Genomic DNA, 27,803 nt, shown 5'->3' with positions numbered 1-27,803 from the left:
CCTTTCCTGTTCTCTGTCTTCTAAGTCCGATATTCTCTCTTCTGCTTCACCCATTCTGTTTGTAAGGCTCTCTATTGTGTTTTTCATTTGATGTATTGAATTCTTCACTTCAGTCACTATCACAGTTTCCTGTTGTACTAGTTGTTTCGTTTCATTTTGATTCCTCCTTAATATTTCATTTTCACGAGAGAGATTTTCTATCTTGTCCATTAAGGATTTCTGTAGTTCAAGAATTTGTTTTTGAGAACTTCTTAAAGTTCTTATCAATTTTTTGAGATCTGCTTCTTGCATTTCTTCTATGTCATCATCTTCATAATCTTGAATTAGGGTGTCTTTTTCATTTGAGGGCATCATGGTGACTTCCTTGTTTTTATTACCTCAGTTTTTGCGTTTGTTATTTGGCATATTGGAGATATTTGGTTTCTTCACTGTGGTGCTTTTTCTTGTTATACTATGACTCTAGATTAAGTGGACTATCTGTTTTTGATGGAGCCTTAGGGCTTGATATGGGTGTGGCCTGAGAGCTCTGTTTGGTGTGCCTAAGGTGACACTCCCAGGTTAGGCGTGGTAAACCTCTCTCTCTCTTTCTTTTTTTTTTTTTTTTTTTTTTTTTTTTTTTTGATTCAAAAGGGAAGTTATTCTGCACAGCTGAACAAAGTTGGAGGTAGTTAGCAGGCAAATGATATGCCCACAGGAACCAGAGATCGGAAGCTCTTTCCCAAGGACCACACAGGGAATCTGTTCGGCCCTCAGAGTGGGCTCAAATTCTCCTTCAGTCTCCCACTGGGTTGCCAAAGTTACGGAATTGTAGCGTCTCTGGAGAGTGCTCACGTGAATTCCGTGAGTTCTCTCTCCCACCGTCTTTTTTCACAGTCTCAGTTCAGTAGCACCACAAATTTACTAGGTCCTAATCTCCTGTTAATTCGCCCCGCCCAGAGTCAGGTTTTTCTGCTAGGCTCAGGGCCGGTGCAGACCTGAGGTCGCTCTGCTTATGACGTATGTCCAAGATGGCGCCTGCTCTTTGTCTTGCTCGCCCTTGAGAGGTGAGCGGAGAGAGAGAAACCCGTGTCCGTACCAGTCACCTTTTTTTTTTTTCTCTCTCTTCCAGCTAGCCTGGTGAACTCCCCCCCCCCCCAGGGGTCGTTCCCTCTCTTCTCCTCTCTCCACTTGCCTGCCGGTGTCTCGGGCTATTGAGTTTCGGCTCACCTCGCGTTCCAGCGCTGGTGTGTTGAGTCTGCCGCTGGTGTCCCGAACTGTGGGCTCCCACGCTCTCCACGCAGGTCCGCTCCCCTTCCAGCGCCGATGTGTGGACTCGGAGCCCTGGACTTCCCAAGCCTCCCCGCTGTTGTCTGTGTGGCATGCACTCCCCTTCAAGCACTGGCGCACAGACCCTGCGGCTTCCGGCTTCCGCGGCTCGGTCCCGCGGCCTTTTTTTTTTTTTTTTTTTTTTTTTTTTTTTTTTTTTTACAGGCAGAGTGGACAGTGAGAAAGAGAGACAGAGAGAAAGGTCTTTCTTTTGCCGTTTGGTTCACCCTCCAATGGCCACCGCGGCCGGCGCACCGCGCTGATCCGATGGCAGGAGCCAGGTACTTATCCTGGTCTTCCATGGGGTGCAGGGCCCAAGGACTTGGGCCATCCTCCACTGCCTTCCCAGGCCACAGCAGAGAGCTGGCCTGGAAGAGGGGCAACCAGGACAGAATCCGGTGCCCCGACCGGGATTAGAACCTGGTGTGCCGTCGCCGCAAGGTGGAGGATTAGCCTAGTGAGCCGCAGCGCCGGCTCTACATGTCTATTTCTATGACAGTGACTAGCTGTTTTGATGATTAAAACTGCCCTGTTATATGTCTTAAAATCTAGAGTTATGATGCCTCCAGCTTTGCTTTGATTGTTTGATTGCCCTAGCCATTCTGGGTGTTTCCATATGAATTTTGGCATCATTTTTTCTAGATCTGAAAAGAATGTCATTGGTGTTTTCATTGATATTGCATTGAATCAATAAATTGCTTTCAGGTTACACATTTTTATATTCTTCAGTCCACGAACATGGAAATTTTTTAACCATTTTGTCTTTTATTTCCCTCTTGGATGTTTTGTAATTTTCATCATAGAGATCTTTGACATCTTTGGTTAAATTTATTCTAAGATATTTAAATCTTTTGTAGCTATGTGAATGGGACTGATCTTAGAAGTTTTTTTCTCAGCCATAGAATTGTCTGTGCACGCAAATGCAATTGATTTTTGTGTTAATTTTTTATCCTGCCATTTTTTCCAAACTGTTTCATGAGTTATATATAGAATCATGTCATCTACAAACAGGCATAATTCGACTTCATCCTTTCTAATTTGTATCCCTTTGATTTCCTTTTCTTGCCTATTGGTTCTGGCTAAAATGTCCAGGACTATATTGAATACCAATGGTGAAAGTGGATATCGTTGTCTGGTTCTATATCTTCATGCAAATGCTTCCAACTTTTCTTCATTCAACATTATGCTTGCTGTGGCTCTGTCATATATATCATATTGAGGTAGACATAGTTGAATTGAACCTAACTGGTGATCTTCTAAAACATAGTCGTATCTTTCTTGACTTTGAGAAAGCTTTCTGTTACATCTTTGAATATGCTTTGCAGTCTACTGGTGCATTCTGAAGTACCCGCTGAACTCCAATATATCAGATATGTGCTCTTTTCCTGTTAGCCCATAGTTACTTTAAGCTTTCTCCAATCTGATTTTTTTCCTTTTTCTCTGGTTTTATGTTCTCAAATAGCCTGTCTTTATCTACATGATTCTTTCCTCTATCAGCTTATTCTGCTATTTTAATTTCATTTAGTGATCTCATTAGGTTAAGTATTTATTTTTGTTAGTGTTTAGTTATTTCTCTCTACCAACTTTCTCAGAATATTAAGTCATTTCTCTAGCTTCTCTTGAAGTTCATTTTTTCCTTAAAAGAGCCATTTTAAAATCTTCATCTGATCATTTGAAAATTTCAACTCCTAGATAGTTGGTTTCTGGTACTTTACTATTTCCATGAGGTCACGATTTACTGCATGTTCTTTTTTTATTGTATTATAGGAAGGGCCAGAGTGAGCAAGACAGATTTTTTCTATCCACTCATTTTCCCAAAATGCATGCAATAGTCATGGTTGGTCCAGGCCAAAGTGAGGAGCCACTCTATTTGGGTCTCCCACAGTGGTAACAGGAACACAAGTATTTGAACCATTGTCTGATGCCTCCCAGTATGCGCTTTAGTAAGAAGCTAGATTGAAAGCAGAGGTGGATCTCAATCCCAGGCATTTTGATATGGGATACAAGCATTAGAAGTGGCAGTTTAACACACTATGACACAACACCTTTTCCCTTCCCCTGGAGGTTCTTGATGCTCATTTGTATATAATGTGTTCTATACATTGAATGATTAGTTATTATAATGTAGCTTCTCTTGTGCCTATACTTCTAGAAATTCTAAGTCGTCTGTTTCCTTTTAGCTTATGAACACTGCTGCTATTTAGCCCTTCTGGGTTAGATTCAGGCTTTTTTCCCGGTGTCTACCAATGCCATAGTTATAGATCATATCCAGAGCCCACAGTCCACCAAGAGGCGTGCCATTTGGGTTTGGTTCTGAACACTCTGCTTTGGTGTTATCTGTTGATGAAGTGGACTTGCTGCCTAATGCCACACCTGCCATCCACTGGTGATGCTGGATCGGGTATAAGACTCATCATCTAGGGCCATAGAACTCCACATGGCTCTGGAGATGACCTAAAATCTCTATAAACAGAATCTGGGAGCTGTAACCTCTGGGATCTGCTTAATGTTGGGTTTTACCAGCCTGGTACTGAGTGCCAAATCAGTTCTTCAGTTCTTTACTCTCTGCCCAAGATAGTAAAATGGGTTATAGGATGCACTCAGCGAGGCACTAGGTGGGTCACACATTCATTTCACAGGCATGAGGTCCTATGAAATTATGGAGTTGTATAACAGTCCCGGAGAGGTGAGAAGTGATACACACCAAAATAAGTTCTTCCCACCAGGGTGCAGGTCTCTGCATGATACTGGGGCAGGCCTACAGATTATCTTCAGGCACTGGCCTTGGGACAGGGATAATTAGGATCTGTCTACCAGCCCAGCACTGAGTCACAAGATAGTAATATGCGTCCTTGATGTCTGCCCAAGTTTGGAGGAGGGTGATAGTGACAAGCTTGTGGATTCCTATTTTGGTAGTAGGCGGTGTCACACCTAGGTCTTATAGCCACGGGGTCCTATAAGTTTCAGGGGTGCCTTACAGGCCTGTGTGAATCTAGCAGTGATCCAGCAGGAATAAATTCATCCTACCAGATTTTCAGTCTCTGCCTGATGCTGGGAAAGTCTAGATGCTCATCTCCACTGGAACTGCACAGTTGAAATATGTGCTATAGGCTCCTTAGTTGCTGGGTCTCAGGGCAGGTCTGGCAATAAGCTTCAAGGCCAAGTTCTAATCCACCTTCTCCCACCACCTTCTCCCCAACAGTGGGGGAGAGGTGGCAGAGTCCATCTGACTATGGAGGATCCAAATCTCAATGGGCCTGGCACTGGAATCCAATTTCCTCTCCCTCTCCCCGAGCAGAAGACATCTCTTTGCCTGCTATATTCATTGGGGTTGGGGGAGGTATGATGCAGGCAACTCTTTCCTCCTTTGTTCTATGTCACTAATTATACTCTAGCCAGCAACTTTGGTTGCTCACTTGACTTCTTTAGCATTTATGGTGATGACTTTGGTACATGAATACCTGTTAAAATTGGTGTCTCCATGGGGAGGGGGATACTGAAGTGTTTACTCAATCACCATCTTACCTCTATTTTTATAAAATATACTTGTTTACAAAACTAGACTGTTTTAGGATTCATGACATAACGTTTGAATTTTTTTTTTGCTATTTCTAGGCTTTGCATTTTGTCAGTTTTTCAAAGCATTGAAATCTCCAAAAAGTAATCAAAGTATAAGTGGGCCCATATATTTCAATCCTATGCTGTTCAAGGGTCAATTGTATGTTTATCATGAATGACATATTTAAGAACTAGACAGCTTGATTGTGCCATTCAACAATATAATCAAGGCAGATGTTGGTCAAAGGTTACAAGATTTCAGTTAAATAGAATGTTCAACAGACCTATTGTTCATGGTGACCATAATTAGTAGCAATGTATTGTTTTTGAACAATGCTAAAAGAATAGATTGAGTCCTATTTGGGCTTTTATGGAAGCTTCAAGCAGGCAAGATTAATTCATTAGCTATTGGTAATTAAGTCGATCTTCAGTCCTTTCTGCCCTTGAGGTTGGAGAATAGATCTGAAATTTCCAACCCTCTAATCATATGGTTTGTTCCCCTGGTAACCAGCCTGCCCTCCTTAAGGGCTTCCCAAAAGTCACCTCATTAACTAAACTCTGGTGTGGTTGAAATGGGGCTTGCTATGATCACAAAAGATGTCCCTTTCACCTTTATGGTATTTATTACTTCAAAAATTACAAGACATTTAAGAGATCTGCTGGAAACTGGGAATAAAAACTAAATATATATCTTTTATATCAATTTCCTACTAGCTCTAAATAAATATCAAAACATAGATGAATCACTGGAGTTAGCTTTTTTCAGCAGATAAATTTGAAGCCTGCATTTCAAGCACTGGTAATACCAATTATTATGTCAGGTATAGAATGTTTCCTGCGTTGTTGAATTTGTGAATGTTACTTTTGTGCTTTTCCTGACATTGGTCAGCAATCAGCATTGTAACACATTCTCCTGGCATTATGTTCTCAGGGAAAGCAGGTTCCTTCTACAGAGGGTTTCGTCTCTGGTGTCAAAATACAAGGAAGCTGGAGGAGACCTTCTGGAGTCCTAGCTAAGCCACTGCAGCTCAGTTATAATTGTGATGATACACAAACAGCCCTATTGATTCATACCTTTCTATCCAATTTTCTGGAGCATTTGAGTGGCCCTGCCTTTTAAAAACTTTTTTTAAATTTATGTAAGGTGAATAAATCTCATGTATCTCATACATACAGATTTAGGGGCATAGTGAGTTCCCACCCACTTCTTCCTTCCTGGCCATGCTCCCACCCCCCCTTTTAATTTTTACAGTCAGACACTTTCAGTTTATTTTATAATCGTAAGATTTAACCTCCACTAATCAAAGAATTTAACAAATAAGAAGAAGAAAAAACTGTTTCTCAACAATGGAGACAAGGACACAATACACTACAGAATTACTAGGATGGTGACAACCGCAGCCCAGATAAACCTGTTAGAATACTTCAAACATCTGTTCTGTACTTGCACACTCATTTCCAAGCTGGAGAATCCACAAATGTGTTCAGTAATCAGCAGCATATCTGGATCAATCAACATTATGGTGTATCTCTCTCATCCTTTACACTTTTTGGAAGCAGCATCCCGCAGAACATTGGCACACCCTACTTGGTTTGAAATCCCATTTTAGAAGCTTCTATTGGAACCAGGGAAGAATTGGAAAAAATATCCATCATTGACAGAGGAAGCAAAATAAAGTTGTATGCACCTGAGACACATGTTGTCAGTGAACATGCTGCTGTAAAAGTGTTCAAATACTTTGAAAACCTAAACTTACAAAGTCCCTGTATGGATGGGCAAGTGAAAATGGGAACCTCCTCATAGTCAAATTAATTACAATGTCTTCTTAACCCAATGGAGAATCTATTAAATATAGTTTCAACAGTGGATGATTGACCTGCACGTAGCATTCCACTAAACCCAGATATACAACAGCAAGTTGTGTCATGGAGCAATCTGAAACTTGCCACACTAATTGGAACTTCCTGAAGTTATATTGACAACTACAAAAGATCCTCAAGAAGTTGATAATGATGTATATTATGCACAGATTTTCTTTAAAAAAATTGCACCAGGGAGCCGGTGCTGTGGCTCAGTGGGTTAATGGCCTGGCCTGAAGCACAGGCATCCCAAGTGGGCACGAGTTCTAGTCCCGGCTGCTCCACTTCTGATCCAGCTGCTATGGCCTGGGAAAGCAGTAGAGGATGGCCCAAGTCCTTGGGCCCCTGCACCTGAATGGGAGAACCAGAAGAAGCTCATGGTTCCTGGCTTCGGGTCAGCACAGCTCCAGCTGTTGCAGCCAATTGGGGAGTGAACCAGCAGATGGAAGACCTCTCTCACCCTCTGCCTCTCCTCTCTCTGTAACTCTGACTTTCAAATAAATAAAAATATATCTTAAAAAAACTGCACCAGACCAAATTTTCATTTTCCATGAACTTTTTATTGTCTCTTCATACATTCTTCCAGAGTGTCAGAGGTCAGCTTGAAGGAGCAGTGGAGCAAGCTCCGGGGCCCTGAAAGTGATAGTTGAGTGGGCCACAGGGCACCCCTTCACTGGCTGCAGGTGCTATGTATCAAGGCAGCCCAGGAAGAAGCTTATTTTTTATATATTTGACAGGTAGATTTATAGACAGAGACAGAAGTCTATTTTTCCAAAGATACGCACTGCCAGGTACTTTCTTCTGTCAAAACTATGATCACTTTTATTTTGCTTATGGTAGCATTTTCACTGTAGAGTGGTTGCTTACATTTGGTTTGTGCTGAGTACATGGAAATTGGTACATCAGCCTTAAGCTACCAGAATTCACTCCTCTCTGCAACCTAACCCTGTGCTTCCAGCCCTGGTTCCTCTCTTCTGTTGCCCATGAGTAATCAGTGTCTAACCCTAACCTCATCATAGAATCTTTCCCACATTACTGCTTCTCTGCTTCTTGATCTTTCTCACTGGAGTCCAGATGCACAAGTCCTCCTATCACTGTCTTATCTCTGTTAACCCCTAATTTCACCCTGCTTTTCCCTGTCCCACAACCATTTCCTTTGTATGTACCCCCTCTCTGTACCCCAACTGCAAGCTGCTTGAGAGCAAGGGCCTTGCCCTCGTGCTGATACCAAGGAAACTGATAAATTAATACGTGAAGATGAGCTATGAGGGAACTGACTATCTATGATCTTTAAACAAAATCATGTAAACAAACTTTAAAATAAGAAAGAATTCATTGTTGTATAATAACTAGATATTTTGGTTGTCCCCTTTCTACTAACTGAGTCTGAAACCAAGCATAATCCTGACCTGTGAGAATTGATAGCATAGACAAGAACACAGCATATATTTCATCATTACACTGATGTTCTTACCTCCTTTACATGCCAGTTTAAATATTTAAGACCACCACTGAATGAAGTCCCTCTTCATCCATAGTCATCCTATTCAGCCCAGCTCCTTGCTGTAAGTTTTGCAGCAAAATGGATGCAACTGAAAACTATTATACTTAATGAAATAAGCCAGTCCAAAAAAGACAAATATGATACGTTCTCCCTGATCAGTGATAACTAATACAGTACCTAAAAGGTAATCTGAGAAAGTGAAATTGACACCTGGAGATGCAATGATTTTCAGTAGCCCTTGTCTCAACTCTTGAGGAATGGTGTTTTGTTTTGTTTATACTATTTGTTGAACTCTTTACTTAGTTATGGGTTAATCTTAGGAGTATAAAGTTGGCTGAAAATAGATCTTTGCAAAAAATAAGAATGGGAATAGTAGAGGGGAGAGAGGGAAGAAGGTGGGATTGTTGGTGGGAGGGAGGATACATGGGAAAAATCGCTGTGTTCCTAAATTTGTATTTATGGAATGCATGAAGTTTGCATACCTTAAATAAAAGATTTCTGGGTTTAAAAATTAAAAAACACAATTTTCTAATGTCCCCACCCATCTACTGAAGCTCTTCTAAACCTTTGTGATAGTCTATCCAGCTACATCTCCCCAAATTGGTTTTTCTCCTTTCAGTCTGTTAATCCCAGAATTTTCTGATTGTGTCAGTAATATGTAGATGTATAGAAAATATAGTCAGGAGCTTAAAACAACATGGTTTTGTGATTTGATTGGGCTCAGGATGTTTTTCTACTGGTCTCACCTGAGTAACTTGCAAATCTTTAATCTGTCTTGTCTGTGACCACAGGGTTTTCTTTTTTATTTTTACTTTTTGGACAGGCAGAGTAGACAGACAGAAAGGTCTTCCTTTTCCACTGGTTCACCCCCAGTGGCTGCTGCAGCCAGCGCACTGTGCTGATCCAAAACCAGGAGCCAGGTGCTTCTCCTGGTCCCCCATGCGGCTGCAGGGCCCAAGGACCTGAGCCATCCTCCACTGCACTCCCAGGCCACAGCAGACAGCTGGACTGGAAGAGGAGCAACCTGGACAGAATCCAGCGCCCCAATTGGGACTAGAACCTGGTGTGCTGGCACCGCAGGCGGAGGATTAGCCTATTGAGCTGTGGCACAGACCCCACAAGGTTTTCAATACCCTCACTTGCATGCCCTTCTTCTACGTATGAAAAGGAAAGGACATAGAGATAATAGATGTCATCTTAAAACTGCCCTATACCATTTCTCATATGTTCATTTCACTTTAACAGGTTTCCTTTTTGGTGCTCAGTTAGTTGTCACCGATCAGGGAGAACAAATGGTATTTGTCCCTTTGGGACTGGCTTATTTCACTCAGCATAATGCTTTCCAAATTCCTACCAGGGATCACTTTTCAGTTAAAATTTAATGGTGACTTGATCAGCCCTCGCACTGACTGTTGATGAGCAACTTAATATGTTATCCCTCTTAGTATTTTTTTTGTTTGTTCTACTTAATACTCTTGGTTGAATACTGTAATCAATACACAATTCTTCTTAAGTGCTGAAACTTAACTGAAAAGTGATCCCTGTTAAATATAAGAGTGGGAATAAGAGAGGGAAGAGATGTGCAATTCGGGACATGTTCAAGCTGACTTACCTCAAACGGTAGAGTTAGAAACATACCAGGGGATTCCAATTCAATCCCATCAAGGTGGCATGTACCAATGCCATCTCACTAGTCCCAGTGATCAATTTCTGTTCACAATTGATCATAATGATAGGACTAAGAACCAAAGGGATCACACAAACAAGAATAGTGTCTGCAAATACTAGCTGATAGAATCAAAAAGGGAGAGAATGATCCAACATGGGAAGTGAGATACACAGCAGACCCATAGAATGGCAGATGTCCTAAACAGCACTCTGGCCTCAGAATCAGCCCTTAAGGCATGCAGATCCAGCTGAAAAGCCCATGAGAGTATTACAGGCATGGAAAGCCAAAACACTCTGGGAAAAAAAAAAGACCTCAATGAAAGATCTCTGTGAGTGAGATCCCAGTGAAAAGAACAGGTCATCAAAGAAGGAGGTACCTTACTCTGAAGGGAGGAGAGAACTTCAACTTTGACTATGACCTTGTCTAAATATGATCAGAGTTGGTGAACTCAAAAGGCTTCCATAGCCTTGGCAACTCATGACTAGAGCCTAGGGTGATTACTGAGGCCATAAACAAGAGTGTCAATTTGTTAAGTCAACAACAGGAGTCACTGTGCACTTACTCCTCATGTAGGATCTTTGTCCTTAGTGTGCCGTACATTGAGATTTAATGCTATAACTAGTACTCAAACAGTATTTTTCACTTTGTGTTTCTATGTGGGTACAAACTGTTGAAATCTTTACTTAATGTATGCTAAACTGATCTTCTGTATATAAAGAGAATCGAAAATGAATCTTGATGTGAATGGAAGGGGCGAGGGAGAGGGAAAGAGGAGGGTTGCAGGTGGGAGGGGAGTTATGGGGGGGGGCATTGTAATCCATAAGCTGTACTTTGGAAATTTATATTCATTAAATAAAAGTTAAAAAAATTTAAAAAAACTGCCCTATACCAAACAGCATTATTTTATGATCACATTTTGTTATCCCCATTTATTTAGGTCTTTCCCCTCTCAAGGTTTAGTGAATTGCCACCGTCTGGTTCATTATGTTTGATTAGTGTGGGTCACCAGGGCCAAAAAGACAACTGGAGTTTGGAAATAAGTCCTGTCATTGAAATAATATGTGGCCAGTAAACCCCATAACTGGAATCTTTCAGGAAAGTGGCATGGTAGGCAAGGTGCACCAGGTCAGTCAGGAAACTACAAAATATGGCTTATTCAAGAGAACTGATCACAATTAAAGGTCAGAGAACTCTTATTTTTCAGGTTTGTGCATTCATACATGTAAAATGTTCTGTAGTATATCATGAAACTCATTCTAGCTAGCCCCTTTCCCGTTTCTATGATCTAATTATTAACATATTAAACTCCCTCTCGTGACCTCTGCACTTATAACTAATACCTTTTTATGCAGTCCATAACTCTCCCTAGATATTAGCTATTTTAAAGAGAAATTTAGTCATCCTAATAGCATAGTTTCCAAAGTTTATGATTTGCTAAAGCAAGGGAATCATTATAAATGAGTCCATTTTCCTTCTCTAATATCTCTCCAGGGTTTGAATGAGTTTACATACTAATGTGTATTAAAAGTATATTTTCAGAAACATTTTCAGGTCTGGTGTCTGACTCACAAATTGACATTTTCTTTCAGGAAGGAAGACTGCAAAGATGTAAAATACACTCTTCTAAGGTAAGTCTCAGCAAATTAGTACATTAAACATGAATGCTGCTCAAGTAGTCTATATAACCATATTTACATTAGCTGGAACATACAGGAAACAAACAAGATTGCTTTACTGTCATCTTTATGTTGAGCTTCATGAGAACACAGAATCTGAGGAGATTGAGTACATGAATAGCAAACATAAAAGTATAATTTCAGAAAAATTGAAGTGTAATACATTCTACATGGATTAAGAAAATGGAGCTATCTTTAGAACTTTGCTTTGGGAATGGTAGACATACATATTTAGTAAAACTTTCTCAAACTTGACAATTGGAATAAAATGAAACAGAGGATACTGAAGATATAATCACTTGTATTTCATTTTTCCCCTTTAGGCAAAAGTGGTGGTGGGAGGAATGGTCTAATAGTTGTCCAAGGCTTGTTTCCTTCAAGTTTTAAAACATACCTGTGCTGTGAGTGAGTGCATTACTGCATAAATGTCTGGGCCTTTATGCAAGTTCTACAGGTAATTCCAGCTTCACGTGGACCTTGGACTGAATGATGCAGATTGTGCACAGTCACTGTCATGAATTCAAGAAAGGCCTGGATAAAAAATCAGAGCCCTCTCAAGAATGTTCTCAACAGTCAAAAAACAATTTTATTCACATTTGCTGTAAAATCTAAATATCTACAGTCTTTAGAGCAAATTTCAGGATTTCAAAGCCAACTGTTATATACAGACAAATATCCCATTATCTTGGTATCCTTGATTATTATAGTCTTTTTCCTTTAAATTCTTGATTAATATAATACATATACATTTTGTGGAATACTATACAATATTTCAAAAACCATATTGAGCATAAACTGATCAAGTTGGACAATAAGAATTGCCATTCTCTTGTCTTTTATGTTGGGAGCCATACTAGCTCATTTCTTCCACTTTGCTGTATGTAACACATTATTTTTGTAAACTATACCTGCTCCTTTGTGCTGCAGAACACTAGAGTCAGTTACTTCTATTTTACTGTATTTTTGCATCCATTATTCAACTTTCCTCTATTCTCTGCCCCCACCATTCCCAGGCTCTAGTAATCACTATTCAAATTCTTATTTACTCTTTAAACTTACATACATTAGACAGGACATGTGGAATTTTCTTCTGTATCTGGCTTATTTCACATGAAATAATGGCTTTTAGTTCTATCGATTTTGCTGCAAATGTGAGAATTTCATTCAATTTTGTAGCTAAATAATATTCCATTCTGTTATATACCACCTTTTATTTATCCATTCATCCATCAAGAGATGCTTAGATGAATTCTGTATCCTGGCTATTGTGGATGATGTTGCAATGAACATAGGAGTTCGGTTGTCTCTTTGATAGGTTGATTTCATTTCCTCCAGATAGTTAATGAGAAGTAAATTAACTGGTTATATTGCAGGTCTACTTCTAGGTTTTTGAGGGATCTCCATGCTGTTCTACATAGCAGCTAAACTAATACACATTTTTCGTGGGAATGCAAGTCTTTTTGCTGTTTTTTTATATTAGTTTCTTTATTTTAACTTTTATTTAATGAATATAAATTTCCAAAGTACAGCTTATGGATTACAATGGCTTCCCCCCCATAACGTCCCTCCAACACGCAACCCTCCCCTTTCCCACTCCCTCTCCCCTTCCATTCACATCAAGATTCATTTTCGATTCTCTTTATATACAGAAGATCACTTTAGCATACATTAAGTAAAGATTTCAACAGTTTGCTCCCACACAGAAACATAAAGTGAAAAATACTGTTTGAGTACTAGTTATAGCATTAAATCTCAATGTACAGCACAGTAAGGACAGAGATCCTACATGAAGAGTAAGTGCACAGTGACTCCTGTTGTTGACTTAACAAATTGACACTCTTGTTTATGGCATCAGTAATCACCCTAGGCTCTTGTCATGAGCTGCCAAGGCTATGAAAGCCCCCTGAGTTCACTGACTCTGATCATATTTAGACAAGGCCATGGTCAAAGTGGAAGTTCTCTCCTCCCTTCAGAGAAAGGTACCTCCTTCTTTGATGACCCGTTCTTTCCACTGGGATCTCACTCACAGAGATCTTTCATTTAGGGTTTGTTTTGTTTTGTTTTGTTTTGTTTTCCCCATGCCTGGCTTTCCATGCCTGAAATACTTTGATGGGCTTTTCAGCCAGATCCACATGCCTTAAGGGCTGATTCTGAGGCCAGAGTGCTGTTTAGGACATCTGCCATTCTATGGGTCTGCTGTGTATCTCACTTCCCATGTTGGATCATTCTCTCCCTTTTTGATTCTATCAGCTAGTATTTGCAGACACTATTCTTGTTTGTGTGATCCCTTTGGTTCTTAGTCCTATCATTATGATCAATTGTGAACAGAAATTGATCACTGGGACTAGTGAGATGGCATTGGTACATGCCACCTTGATGGGATTGAATTGGAATCCCCTGGTATGTTTCTAACTCTACCGTTTGAGGTAAGTCAGCTTGAACATGTCCCGAATTGCACATCTCTTCCCTCTCTTATTCCCACTCTTATATTTAACAGGGATCACTTTTCAGTTAAGTTTCAGCACTTAAGAAGAATTGTGTATTGATTACAGTATTCAACCAAAAGTATTAAGGAGAACAAACAAAAAAAATACTAAGAGGGATAACATATTAAGTTGCTCATCAACAGTCAGGGTGAGGGCTGATCAAGTCACCGTTTCTCATAGTGTTCATTTCACTTTAATAGGTTTCCTTTTTGATGCTCAGTTGTCACCTATCAGGGATATCATATGGTATTTGTCCCTTTGGGATTGGCTTATTTCACTCAGCATAATGCTTTCCAAATTCCTAACAGGGATCACTTTTCAGTTAAAATTTAAACACCTAAGAATAATTGTGTGTTAATTACAGAGTTCAACCAATGGTACTAGAACAAAAAAAATACTAAAATGGATAAAGTATTTGCATCCTTACCCTCTGCTGCTTCCTAGGTATATTAGTAAGGGGTTGGATCAGAAACAGAATGGCCAGGACTTGAATTGGGACTCCAATTTGGGATGCTGGCATCCTGATGGATGGCTTAACCCACTGTGCCACAACACTAGCCCTTGCTTGGCTTTTTGCTCTTGGTTGTTTATTTTACTTACTAATGGAATACATCACTAGGTTATTTGAAATGTTTAATGTGTACATTTATTTCTATAAGCTTCCCTCTTAATACTATTTATATGTATCCCATACATTTTAGTCTTTTTTGTTTATATTTTCATTTGTTTCAAGGAATTTTGCTTTATTTTTAATAAAAGTAAATATTAAATGGTCTTCAGAATGGGTGATTCAGAAAACTCAATTATAAGCTATATTTAAGATAGAAATTCAAGCAAAAAGATTTTGAAAGTTTGAGAATTATATACCACAGAAAAAAAAAGCAGCAATGAATATATTAACATAAAGTATGAAAAGATATTTTATGTAGGGGTATAATTCAGTGGAGACAACGTTTATAAATACATATAAAGTAATATGGCATCTATGTTTTCCTATTGTGTAGTGTGTATGTGTGTTCAAATTCCATGTATGTGTGACAGAGAACATTTGTCTTTAGGTGTCTGGCTTATTTCCTTTAGCATACTGATCTCTCTCTGTCCATTTGTTTGCAAATTCCATGACTTCATTCTTTATGGCTAAGTGATACTTCATTTTATATATATATATATATATATATATACACAACCATATTCTCTATATCTAGTCATTTATGATAGATATCAAGTATATGCCATATATTTGCTATTGTGAATAGTGTTAAAGATGGGAGTACAGGTTCTCTTTTGTATGCCGACTTCTTTTCCTTTGAATATATTCTTAGAAGTGGGCTATCAGTGTCATATGTTAGATCTACTTTTAAATTTTCTGAGGAAACTGCACATTGTTTACCATAATGGCTATACTGACTTGTAATTTGTAAATTTCCCTTTTGATATCTTCAATGACCAGTTCACTCAGAAGCATGTTGTTGTTTCAGCATATATTCATAAAATTCTCAATTTCTTTGATTTTTATTTCTGATTTTATTCCATCATTCTTATAAAAGATGCAGTTTTGACACTTTGAATTTTTGAGAATTGTTTTTTTGCATAATACATTGGTATAGGATTTAGGGAATATTCCATGTACTGATTAAAATAATGTAATTTTTGAAACTCGCATGAAAAAATCATTTTTAGTATGATTTAAATGTGTTTTGACTTAAAATCTTTGGAATTTTTATGCTTCTGGCCAACAATAGTCATTCTGAGAATTTGTAGAATCATGGCACATGAAGATCCTAAGGTATATACATGTCCTTAAATATACCATTGAGAAGCTGCTATGAATACTTTGCTCAGACTGGCTGCATTGATAATGGCAGTTTTGTTAGTCTAGAAAGCCCAAGATGTTACTTGGTGATCCCTTTTTTAGGCTACATTTTTAAAGATAAGTGATTTTAGGAGGTACAAACCAGATAACAGCTTAAAAAAATATGTATGTATGTATTTACCTATTTGAAAGGCAGAGATAGAAGGAGAGATGTTGAGGTGGATTCGTTCTGAGAGGAGGAGCGTGGTGGGGGCAAAAGATGCGGAGTCACCACACAGAACCTGGGAGTCAGGTGAAAGCAGGCCAGAAGCGAGAAGCCTGCAGACTCATTTATTTCAGTTGCTACAGCAGCTTATCTACCCAAGGCAACCAATCCAGTCAAGGGGTGGTCTATGCCCTAACCAATCACACCCTGTTGCCAGCAGTTGCCAGGCAGTTTCTGAAGCCATCCAATCATAGCCCATTGCCAGTCAGGCTCTGTTGCCAGGCAATTTCCAAAACCATCCAATTACAGCCTGTTGCCAGGCAGGCTCCATTGTCACGTGATTTCTGAAGCCATCCAATCACAGCCTGTTGCCAGGCAGTTTCTGTTGCCAGCGGCCATCTTGGCATGGCCTTTTCATTCCACCACAGGAAAGACATCTTCCATCAGCTGGTTCACTCTTAAGATGGCCATAGCAGCCAAGTCTGGGCCTGGCTAAAAGCAGGAACCTATCCTGGTATCCTACATCTGTGAAAGATGTCCAGGCTTCTGGGTCATTTTCTGATGCCTCCCCAGGAGCATTAGCAGGAAGCTAGATTGGAAGAAGAATATACAGGAATCGAACAGGCATTCCAATGTGGGATGGTGGTATTGCCAGCAACTTAACTATCTGTGCCGTAACATTGGTCGCAGACTACACTTTTGACTGGTAATGGGTAATTTAAGGTCTTATAAGCTTATAAATTTATTTCCAGAGTTACTAGGCATAGAAATTCACCTGAAAAATTCAGGTGTTCATGTATCTGAGGGATAGAAATGGGATCCTCAATCAAGAATAAAGGAATTCTTCTGAGAGAATTAGGATAGGTAAAATGTAGGCATATGACAAATAGAAGAATTCTGCTACATTTTGGAAGTAAATTGACAGAGATTTTCTGTCTATGTCTCTCTTCTCTTTCAAACTAATTAATTTAAACTATTTTTAGCTTTTTAAAATATAAGGTAAACAAATTTCATGTATTTAATATATGCAGATTTAGGAACATAGTGATACTTTCCACCCTACCCTACCTCCCATTCATGCTCCTACTCTTCCTCCTCCTTCTCCTATTCCCACTCTTAACTGAAAACTGATCTTTATAAATACTAACTTTATACTCTTAAGATTAATCCTACACTAAGTATTCAACAAATAGTATGAAGAAACAAACGAAAACAAAACAAGACAAAACAAATCCACTGTTCCTCAACAGTGAAGACAAGGGCTAAAGCTATCATCAAATCTCAAAATGTCCATTTCATTCCAATACTTTATATCTTAGGTTATCTATTAGCTACCACAGATCAAGTAAAACATAAGGTATTTGTCTTTTGGAGACTGGCTCATTTCACTAAGTATAATGATTTCCAGTTGCATCCATTTTATTGCAAAAGACAGAAATTCAGTTTTTATTACCACTGAATAGTATTCCATAGAATAAATCTGTCATGATTTCTTTATCTAGTTATCAGTTGATGGACATCTGGGTCGACTCCCTATCTTAGCTATTTTTGACTTGAGATGCAATGAATGTGGGGGTACAGATAACACTTTCACATACTTGTTTTGTTTCCTTTGGGTAAATTCTCAGGAGTGGGATTTCTGGGTCGTGTGTGTCTGTATGTGTGTGTGTGTGTATATATATCTTTTTTTTCAGCTGTTGAGGTATCTCTGTGCTGTCTTCCACAATGGCTGTTCTAGTTTACATTCCAATCAAAGTGGATTAGGATACCTTTTTCCCCACATCCTCCCCTACATTAAGTGACTGTTGATTTCTGTATGACCGCCATTTTTTAAAACTTTTATTAAATAAATATTAATTTCCAAAGTACAACTTTTGGATTATAGTGGCTTTTTCCCCCCATAACCTCCCTCCCACCTGCAACCATCCCCTCTCCTACTCCCTCTCCCATCCCATTCATATCAAGATTCATTTTCAATTATCTTTATATACAGAAGATCAACTTAGTATTTACTAAGTAAAGATTTTAACAGACTGCACCCACACAGACACACAAAGTACAGAGTACTGTTTGAGTACTAGTTATACCATTAATTCACATAGTACAACACGTTAAGCCATTTAAATGAGGTTGAGATGAAACGTCATTGTAGTTTGATTTTTTTTTTCATTTCCCTGATGGCTAATGATCCTGAGCATTTTTTCACTTGTCTGATGGCCATTTGAATTTCATCTTTTCAAAAATGCTTATTCAACTCTTTGCCCATTTCTTATTTTTAATCTATATTTTATTATATAATCTCATTTGTCAATTTTGGCTTTTGTCTGCTCTGGGGCCTTTCTCAAGAAGTTTTTGCCTATGAAAATGTCTTGCAGAATTTCACCAGTGTTCTGCTCTTGTAATTTGATATCTGCTCATAGATTTAGATTCTTGATCCATTTTGAGTTTTTGTATAAGGTGTAAGGTAGGGGTCTTGATTTATATTTCTGAATGCAGAAATCCATTTTTCCCAGCACCATTTGTTGAGACTTTGCTTTCTCCAGTGATTGATTTTAGCTCCTTTGTCAAATCAGTTGGCTGTAGATTTGTGGATTGATTTCTGGAGTTTTCCATTATGTTTCATTGGTCTATATAACTATTTCTGTGCCAGTACCAGGATTTTTTAATTACAACTGTCCTGTAGTATATCTGGAAATATGTTGTTGTGATTCCTCTGCCTTTGTTGTTTAAGCTTATTTCAGCTATTCAACATGTTTCCATATGAATATTAGTATTTTTTTTAGATTTGAGAAGAATGCAGTGGATATTTTTTTAAAAGATCTATTTTTTGAAATGCAGAGTTACAGAGAAGCAGAGGCAGAGAGAGAGAAGAAGAGAGAGGTCTTCCATCCACTGGTTCAAAACCCAGTCCCCATGACTGCAATGGGTGAAGTTGTGCTGATCTGAATCCAGGAACCAGGAGATTCAGGTCTCCCACATCGGTGCAGGGGTCCAAGGACTTGGGCCATCTTGAATTGCTTTCCCAGGCCATAGCAGAGAGCTGAATTGGAAATGGAGCAACCAGGTCTCAAACTGGCAACCAAATGTGATGCCGGCACTGCAGATGTCAGCTTTACCCACTATGCCTCAGTGCTGGGCCCTGTCATTGATATTTTCATTGGAATCACAGTGAATCTGTAAATTGCTATTGATAGTACAGACATTTTGATAATTCCTCCAAGAACATGTAAGTTTGTTCCATATTTTTATGCCCCCTTCTATTTTTTTCTTTAATGTTTTGTTACTTTTATCGTAGAAATCTTTCACCTCCTTGGTTAAATATGTTCCAAGGTATTTAAGGGTTTTTTTTTTTTGGTTTTTATTTTTGTTTGTTTTTTTCATTGCTATTAAAAATACGACTGATCTTAAAAGTTCTTTCTCAGCCATAAAATTGTCTGTGAATACAAAGGCTAATGATTTTGGTGATTTAATTTTATATCCTGCCACTTTACCAAACTGAGTTCCAATAATCTTTCAGTGGAGTCCTTTGTATCCCTTATATATAGAATCATATCATCTGCAAATAGGCATAGTTTGACTTCCTCTTTCCCAGTTTGTATCCCTTTGATTTCTTTTTCTTGCCTAATGGCTCTGCCTAAAACTTCCAGGACTATATTAAACAGCAATGGTGAAAGTGGACATCCTTATCAGATTCTGGATCTTGGTGGGAATGCTCTCAGCTTTTCCCCATTCATAGGATGCTGGCCACGGGTTTGTCATAAATTGCCTTGGTTGTGTTGAGGAATGTTCTTTCTATACCAAATTTGCTTAAGGTTTTCATCATGAACAGATTTTATATTTTTCAAATGCTTTTCTCTGCATCTATTGAGATAACCATATGGATTTTGTTCTTCAGTTTGTTAATGTGATGTATCATGCTTAATGATTTGTAAATATTGAACCATCCCTGCATACCAGGTATAAGTCCCACTTGGTCCAGGTGAATGTTCTGATGTGTTGGATTTGATTAGAGTTTTTGTTAAGGACTTTTGCATTTATGTTCATTAAAGATATTGGTTTATAGGTATCTTTCTCTATCTTTTTCTGGTTTAGGACTTAAGGTGATTCTGGCTTCATAGAAGGAGTTTGGGAGGATTATCTCTTTAAATTGTTTTACATAGCTTCAGAAGAATCAGAATTCATTCTTTAAATGTCTAGAATTCAGCAATGAAGCTATCCAGCCCTAGACTTTTTTGTGGGGGAGGGAAGGTTATTGCTGATTTAATCCCCGTCTTGGTTATTAGTCTGTTTAGGTTTTCCATATTTTCACGACTCAGATTGATTCTTGGGGCTCTGGATGGACACAGAGATAGGGTCAACAGAGCTACCACTCTGACAGATTGAAACCAGTCACATTGCTAGGGTCAGAGTGCCTTTCTCTAGCTCCTCATATCCCTGAAACTAGCAGGGATATTCATATTGAAATGATAATATTTTAGACATATTGGGTTTAATAAAACAGGCTATTAAATTTTTAAAAGAATTCTAGAGAAACAGCATTGTCATGCAGGAAGTTAAGCTGATGTTTGAGACACCAGCATCCAGTACAAGTGCTTTGTAGTTGTCCTGACTGCCCCACTTCAATCCAGCTCTCTGCTAATGCACCTGGGAATACAGCAGAAAACAGTCCAAGTACGTGGACCCTGCCACCCATATGGGAGACTTGGATGGAGTTCCAGGCACCTGGGTGTGGCCTGGCCCAGCCCCAGCTATTGAAGCCATCTGGGAAGTGAACCAGTGAATGGTTCTCTCTCTCTCTCTCTCTCTCTCTATCTCTGTGTGTGTGTGTGTGAGAGAGAGAGAGAGAGAGAGAGAGATCTGTAATTCTGCCTTTCAAATAAATCTATAAAAGATCCAAGTTAGTGATTACCACAAATTCAAAAAATTTCACAATGTTAACTGCTGTATTAGAAAAAAGGAACACAAAAAGAATCATGCTGTCCACACAATTCAAAAATGTTTACTTTACAGTGCAAACATAAATCAGATATTCTTATAAAGGAAGGGTTATTGAATCCAAGCTCAAAGATTTGATAGTGAAAGACTGAGACATGCAGGACATTTACTACAACTGCATCAAGAAATGGTAAACCATCAAGAGATGACAAATTCTTTTTAGTGAATTTCAGTAACGCATCTCCATCTGTCTTGCAAAGCTGATGTAACAGAGAAGTCCTAGAATCATCCAGTAGCAAAAGGGGTCTACAGAAATTTCAAGAATAAGAGGAGTTTGGCTTTTATTTGACATGAACATATATCAAATATAAAAATGGAAACTTAAACATTGTTCATCTACAAGCTGTCAGGTCAGATGGAAATTTGCTCACAATAAGATCTTCCATATGCAAATGATAAATAATTTACTCAAGAGCATGGCTCAAGCTTAAAGATATTACCAGGCAGGCTTCTGTATACATTTTTACCCACCAAGTCTGATAGCTCATCTGTCTATGATTCCCTTTCTTACATCAATGAAATTCTATAAACCTCTTCAATATTAAGAAAGAAAAATGACACAGGCAGAGCCAAATTTTAAGAGACTTACCTCTTGCTCACACAGTAGCAGCAATTTATAACCAACCAAAAAGTTAGTAGCCAAACAGGACAGAGTATGTTTCTTCCCACAGGGCAGTCATAGCAAGGTCTGGAACACAAGGACCAGCTCTAGAGCCAATGTAATTGTTTGCCATGATAAACACTTGAGTGGCTTGGTCTTAGAGTTGACTATTCTGTCCATTTGCTTCAGCCTGTGGGTTCACTGAGTTCATGAAATGTACAAACCTGCCCTAAGTGGCCCAGAGACAATTAACACTGTCTTGAGCACCTCTGATCTCACATCTTTTTCAACTCATGAGGTAATTCACTAAAGTACAGTGTTATCCAGTAATCATTTTTAAGTGTATATGAAATCAATATTTCCTTAAAAAATCAGTATAGCTTCTGATGCTCTGACATTTACTAGAAATAGGAAATTTAAAGCATGAGCAAAACAAGGAGGCAATTGAACCCTTTTATATTAAGGATTTTATATAATAATGCATGTTTCTCAGTGTTTTCACATAGGTTATATCGCATTAGTTGTCAAAAACTGGGTAAATACTAAAATCCTGAACTGTTTTCCACATGGAAATGGTGAAGAACATCAAGAGTTAAGTAACTACCTAGGGTTACAGAAACAGGAAAAGCATAAACTTGGGGTTCAAAGATCTCAGTACTCTGTACTTCTCTATTTATGCCATAACTTTCATATTAAATAATATGTGATTATCATTTTAGATATTCAGCATCTATACGTGACACTATTCAAATGTGTCAACCAGCATATAATCTCGCTTAGGCAGATAATTATCAAATCACACCTTAATCCCATCTCATGTCAAAAATATAAATTCCCTCAATAATATACTTGATATGTAAACTGTTTGAAACCTGCTTTCCTGAAGTCTCAATACCTGTCTGGCTAGATTATAAAATTCATAAGGTAGAGTTTGGTACTTGCCACATCCTGAAAGTTTCTCTAACAAGTACTCCCCATCAAAATGCAAATATTTTCTTTTGTCTACAAATTCATTTTCTTAAAAGGAAATTTATTTAAGAATTAGAGATCTTCCTCCTGCAGGTTCATTCCCCAAATGGCCACAACAGCCAGGCCATAGCTAGGAGCCCCATATGGATCTTTGACATTTGACATTAGTGCAGGGGCCCACATAGTTGAGCAGTCTTCCACTGCTTTACCAGGCACACAGGCAGGAAGCTGGATTGGAAGTGAAGCAGCCTGGACGCAGTCCAGTGCCCATATGCAATGCCAGTGTCACAGATGGCGGCTTAACCTGCTATGCCATAATACCAACCTGTACAAATTCTTACTATTTTCTACATGAAATCTCTCTAAACAGTAATTCCCAGAACACAAATTTGGATCCTACATATTCGCATAACACATATACTTGTGCAAGGACCATGTTTCTTCTACATTATAGTTCTCTGCCAACACACATTTTCCACTTCAAACAATGAATAGCTATTGTAAAAATAGGACCATATCAGTTTAGTCTCAGTAAAGCCTTTTATTAGATATGCTTTGTCTCCTTTTCTTACTGACCACAGAAAGGAAAACTATTTAGTCAACTACATGATATAGAAAAACATGTTATTCCAAATTAGTTTTGACCAAAACCAGACTAATTTTGCTAAAGTAAAGGGCTGAATCTATAATCACAAATCTCAATTATGAATGATTCTTATAACATCAGTGAACAGATGCTTTCCAGAATTACAGGCAGGGAACATTGTATTAACTATGTATACAGTTAGGCTGCTGCCTAGAAAAGTTTTTTTAATTTTCTAAGTTACTTTTGTCCTACCTAAAAGGCAAAGACACTAAAAGATCTTCATCTACTTGTTGACTTCCTGAAATACCCACAACAACCAGGGCTAGGCACAGCTGAATCCAGGAGCCCAGAACTCAGCCAGATCTCTCACCTTGATGCCTGAGACCCAAGTACTTGAGCCACCACATGATGCCTCCCAGAGGATACATTCTCGGGGAGCTGATTTGGAAACAGACTAGCAGGGATTTGAACCAGGCACTGCAGTATGGACATCCCAACCACTGTGCCAGATGCCCACCAACAAAACAACTTCATAGGCTCCTATAAGTAAGATTCAACCCATCCCAACGTTCCAAGATCTTACAGCAAAGTAATTCTATCTAAAAGCTAAGTAAAATCAAATTTTCATAGAACATTAGTATGTCCCAACAGTTAGAGAAATGTTTTGGTGATAATTTATATTGAAGGCATTGAGACTTCTAGTTTTGGGTTCCTGAGTGTCCCTCCTCCACGAGCGGAGGAGCGGCACTGGACCGGACGCTATTATTCCCTTTCAGTCGGTTTTTTCTACAGTAAAGCAAGAACAAGCAAAGAGAAAGAAGGAAAGAAAGGAAAGGAAGGAAAGGAAGGAAAGGAAGGAAGGAAAGGAAGGAAGGAAGGAAAGGAAGGAAGGAAAGGAAGGAAGGGAAGGAAGGAAAGGAAGGAAGGAAAGGAAGGAAGGAAAGGAAGGAAGGAAAGGAAGGAAGGAAAGGAAGGAAGGAAAGGAAGGAAGGAAAGGAAGGAAGGAAAGGAAGGAAGGAAAGAAAGAAAGAAAGAAAGGAAAGAAGGAAAGGAAGAAAGGAAGAAAGGAAAGAAAGAAAAGAAAGAAAAGAAAGAAAAGAAAGAAAAGAAAGAAAGGAAAGAAAGAAAGGAAAGAAAGGAAGGAAAGAAAGGAAGGAAAGAAAGGAAAGAAAGAAAGGAAAGAAAGAAAGGAAAGAAAGAAAGGAAAGAAAGGAAAGAAAGAAAGGAAAGAAAGAAAGGAAAGAAAGAAAGGAAAGAAAGAAAGGAAAGAAAGAAAGGAAAGAAAGAAAGGAAAGAAAGAAAGGAAAGAAAGAAAGGAAAGAAAGAAAGGAAAGAAAGAAAGGAAAGAAAGGAAAGGAAAGAAAGGAAAGGAAAGGAAGGAAAGGAAAGGGAGGGAGGAAAGGGAGGGAGGAAAGGGAGGGAGGAAAGGAAGGGAGGAAAGGAAGGGAGGAAAGGAAGGGAGGAAAGGAAGGGAGGAAAGAAAGAGATAACGAACTCCCCAGCGAGCTCTCCAACCAACCCCCCGCCGTGCCATCTCTCTCCCCCTTTACAGTCCTCTCCCACCAATCCGTGCTCCACTGTCCACGTGCTGAGCACGCCATTCTCTTCCAATCAGAGGTAGGATCAGCTCCTGCAGCTTCTTAGTCAAATTGATGAAGCAGCTGTGTAAAATTTGTTTACTCCCTCTCAGTGCTATGTTGTGGGAGCCTGCCTCCCACACTGAGATGTAGAAATAGGCTTTATTTACAGAATTGTTACAGAACTAAAATACCAAAGTTTTGATCTGGATACAGTTTGACTAAAGGAACCAGCCCAGCTCCAGTACTTACTAATTTAAACCAGTAAGATTCTCATTTGGTACTTACATATAAAAACAGTAGGAAACAGTTCCAAAAGACAATAAAAATGAACAAGTAACATTTTGATAACTTGTTAATGTTTTAACAAGTGTTTTATACTCATACTATTCCTCAGAACGAATCCAACCTATGTAATGACTATCCACACCTTTCAGAAAATGAAAGTTATAAAAATAAGTGACTTGATAAAAGCTTACCAACCTAATTTTCTAGCTTCAAAGACAAATTATAGCACTTATTCTTATAATAGTATTGTTTTACTGTAATTGTGACCATTGTAGCAAACTTGGAACAACAGAACAATATAAAATAAAATTCAATTCAAAGTCCCATCACTGAAGACAAACATGAGTAAAATCTGGTATATTTCGGCCGACATTGTGGCTCACTAGGCTAATCCTCTGCCTTGCGGCGCTGGCACACTGGGTTCTAGTCCTGGTCGGGGTGCCGGATTCTGTCCCGGTTGCCCCTCTTCCAGGCCAGCTCTCTGCTGTGGCCAGGGAGTGCAGTGGAGGATGGCCCAAGTCCTTGGGCCCTGCACCCTATGGGAGACCAGGATAAGCACCTGGCTCCTGCCATCAGATCAGCACAGTGTGCCGGCCGCGGTGGCCATTGGAGGGTGAACCAACGGAAAAGGAAGACCTTTCTCTCTGTCTCTCTCTCTCACTGTCCACTCTGCCTGTCCAAAAAAAAAAAAAAAATCTGGTATATTTCTACAGATGTATAATGTGTTTACACACAGTGAAACAGACAATGTTGAAGATTTGCATACAGGAAACTTGGTGGTCCAGTCCAGCTCTCTGCAGCGGCCCAGGAGGGCAGTGGAGGATGGCTCAAGTGCTTGGGCTCCTGCACCAGCATGGGAGACCAGGAGGAAGCACCTGGCTCCTGGCTTTGGATTGGCGCAACACCAGCCATAGTGGCCATTTGGGGGAAGAACCAACAGAAGGAAGACCTTTCTCTCTGTCCTCTCTCTCTCTCTTATAACTCTACCTTTCTAATAATAAAAAAGGTTTGGTCTCTGAAAGAGTACCTGTAAGAGAGTGAGGGAAACAGAACTGTGCAGGGAGTAGAAGAATTATGTAGTTGCAACAGAGATCATGGTGGAGGGAATCGGGGAGATAAAGATTTTGGATGATCCTTCTCACTGCTACTGAATTAAGATCAGGATCTCCTTTGTGCCCCCAAAATTGAGTAGTCAGTTGCTATAAATTGCCCCTGGGGAGATGGTAGGACATCAAACAAGACCGCTCCATGCGGAGTTTCCAAGTCAGGGTTTCAAATGTGGGATTTCAGTAGCATCTTTCCAGACAGTGAATTGTCACTCTCCAGAATGGAAGACTGTAGTCTGTGCTCCTGTGTTACATAAGTGCATTGCAGAATAGGTGCACCCTCAATAAGATCAGTTTCTCTGGTATTCTGATTAATCTCCATCCCTGATAAAGTTTCAAGAGGAAGCTTAGTGAAATGAATTATAGCCACTGTGGCAATTGACTTCAAAGCCACAATAACATTATCTCACTCATTTTTAGTTGCCCCTCACTTTTGGCTATCTAGACCCTCGGTCGTGAGAAACTGGGCTCATCTATTCATGATACTGTTTTCTGGCCTTCCATGGGAAACTGCCCATTTACCATCCAAATTGGCCAAGGGAGCATCAAGAGACATGTCAGTGGCAGCTTCCAGTATGTACAATGGTCCTAATCCCTTTAATGATAAAGGTTAATTACCCTTCTACATAAGTCCTTTCCTTAGTAACAGGTTATTTGGCAAGAGATGCCCAAAATTGTCAAGCAATTATTAGTGGTAATTAATGTTTCATTAAATTGAACTCATTCAGGACAGAAGGCTTACATCTCTGGGAATCAATACTTGAAGACACAGAACCAAGAGTTGGGGTGTTAGTAAGCCAAATTCCCCAAGAAGGTCACTGAGTGATGTTAAGTGGGCTCTTGATTTTGTTCCTAGCACCATTTCTCAACACTTCAAAGTGATCATTTATTTAAGGTGTAAAAAATGTGTCCTGGAGGGTGGCATGCCTTTCTCACATCATAGTAACATCTATAAACCAGTGTTCTACTTTACTTGGAACATGTAATTCCATTGTTCTATCAGATCAGCAACTTCGAGGAGGTGTGCTTTATGACAGAGCCAAGGGAACACATGGTGTCATACCTATAAAAACTTTTTATAATGGGAGTCTGTTGGTTTGAGTCATTGCTGCACAGAATTGACATTGCATCAAAACCTTTCTAAGAATTTAAGTAATGTAGTTAGCTGAATTCAGCAGTCAGGAAAGGAAAACCCATAATCAAAACATGTTACACCTAATCATTACAAATTATTGACAACCCCAGCATGAGAAGGAATCAAAGTAATCAGATAGCCATGTAATGAGTCATTCTCCTTCAAGAATGAGGTTGTTTCAGAAATCAGCAGTGGTATCTTATTGTCAGTGTGGTCCTGTGACTGTGGAGTACCCAGCTCAGCCTCAGTGAGTAGGAACTCAAGCCTTTGGGCTCATTCAAACATCAACATGCATTCAGACTCTGAATACTCCATTTCTGAATGCAGTGTTTAACTACTGGTGTGGTCAAAGAAAAAAAACGGCTTTTGTTAACATAAATCTATTTTGTGGACTTAGTTGTTCAGTGTTTCTTCCATGGAGATAATCTTTGGTCTGTATCGATACTTAAAGTTCACTGTTCAGACCCATT

At 39.2% G+C, this 27,803-nt stretch overlaps 1 long non-coding RNA gene across 6 annotated transcripts in view; it reads left to right on the top strand.

Annotated features, from left to right (window-relative positions):
- The window catches only part of LOC149123779 (uncharacterized), a 107,397-nt gene that overhangs the window by 30,632 nt on the left and 48,962 nt on the right, over positions 1 to 27,803 (top strand). For 2 of the 6 annotated variants that reach the window (XR_016214118.1, XR_016214123.1), the window contains exon 2: positions 11,486 to 11,524. This is a non-coding gene — a long non-coding RNA (uncharacterized LOC149123779). Of the gene's footprint in view, positions 1 to 11,485; positions 11,525 to 11,895; positions 12,991 to 18,914; positions 20,128 to 27,803 lie in introns of those variants that run through there. The other 4 variants (XR_016214120.1, XR_016214122.1, XR_016214119.1 and 1 more) reach the window with 4 other exon arrangements.

This window comes from Oryctolagus cuniculus, chromosome 10 (genome assembly GCF_051225735.1).
Source record: "Oryctolagus cuniculus isolate XC-2025 breed Fujian yellow rabbit chromosome 10, ASM5122573v1, whole genome shotgun sequence".
In the NCBI taxonomy this organism is placed as follows: Eukaryota; Metazoa; Chordata; class Mammalia; order Lagomorpha; family Leporidae; genus Oryctolagus; species Oryctolagus cuniculus.
The sequence above is the reverse complement of the archived record's forward strand: the minus strand, read 5'-3'. Positions and strand labels throughout refer to the sequence as shown.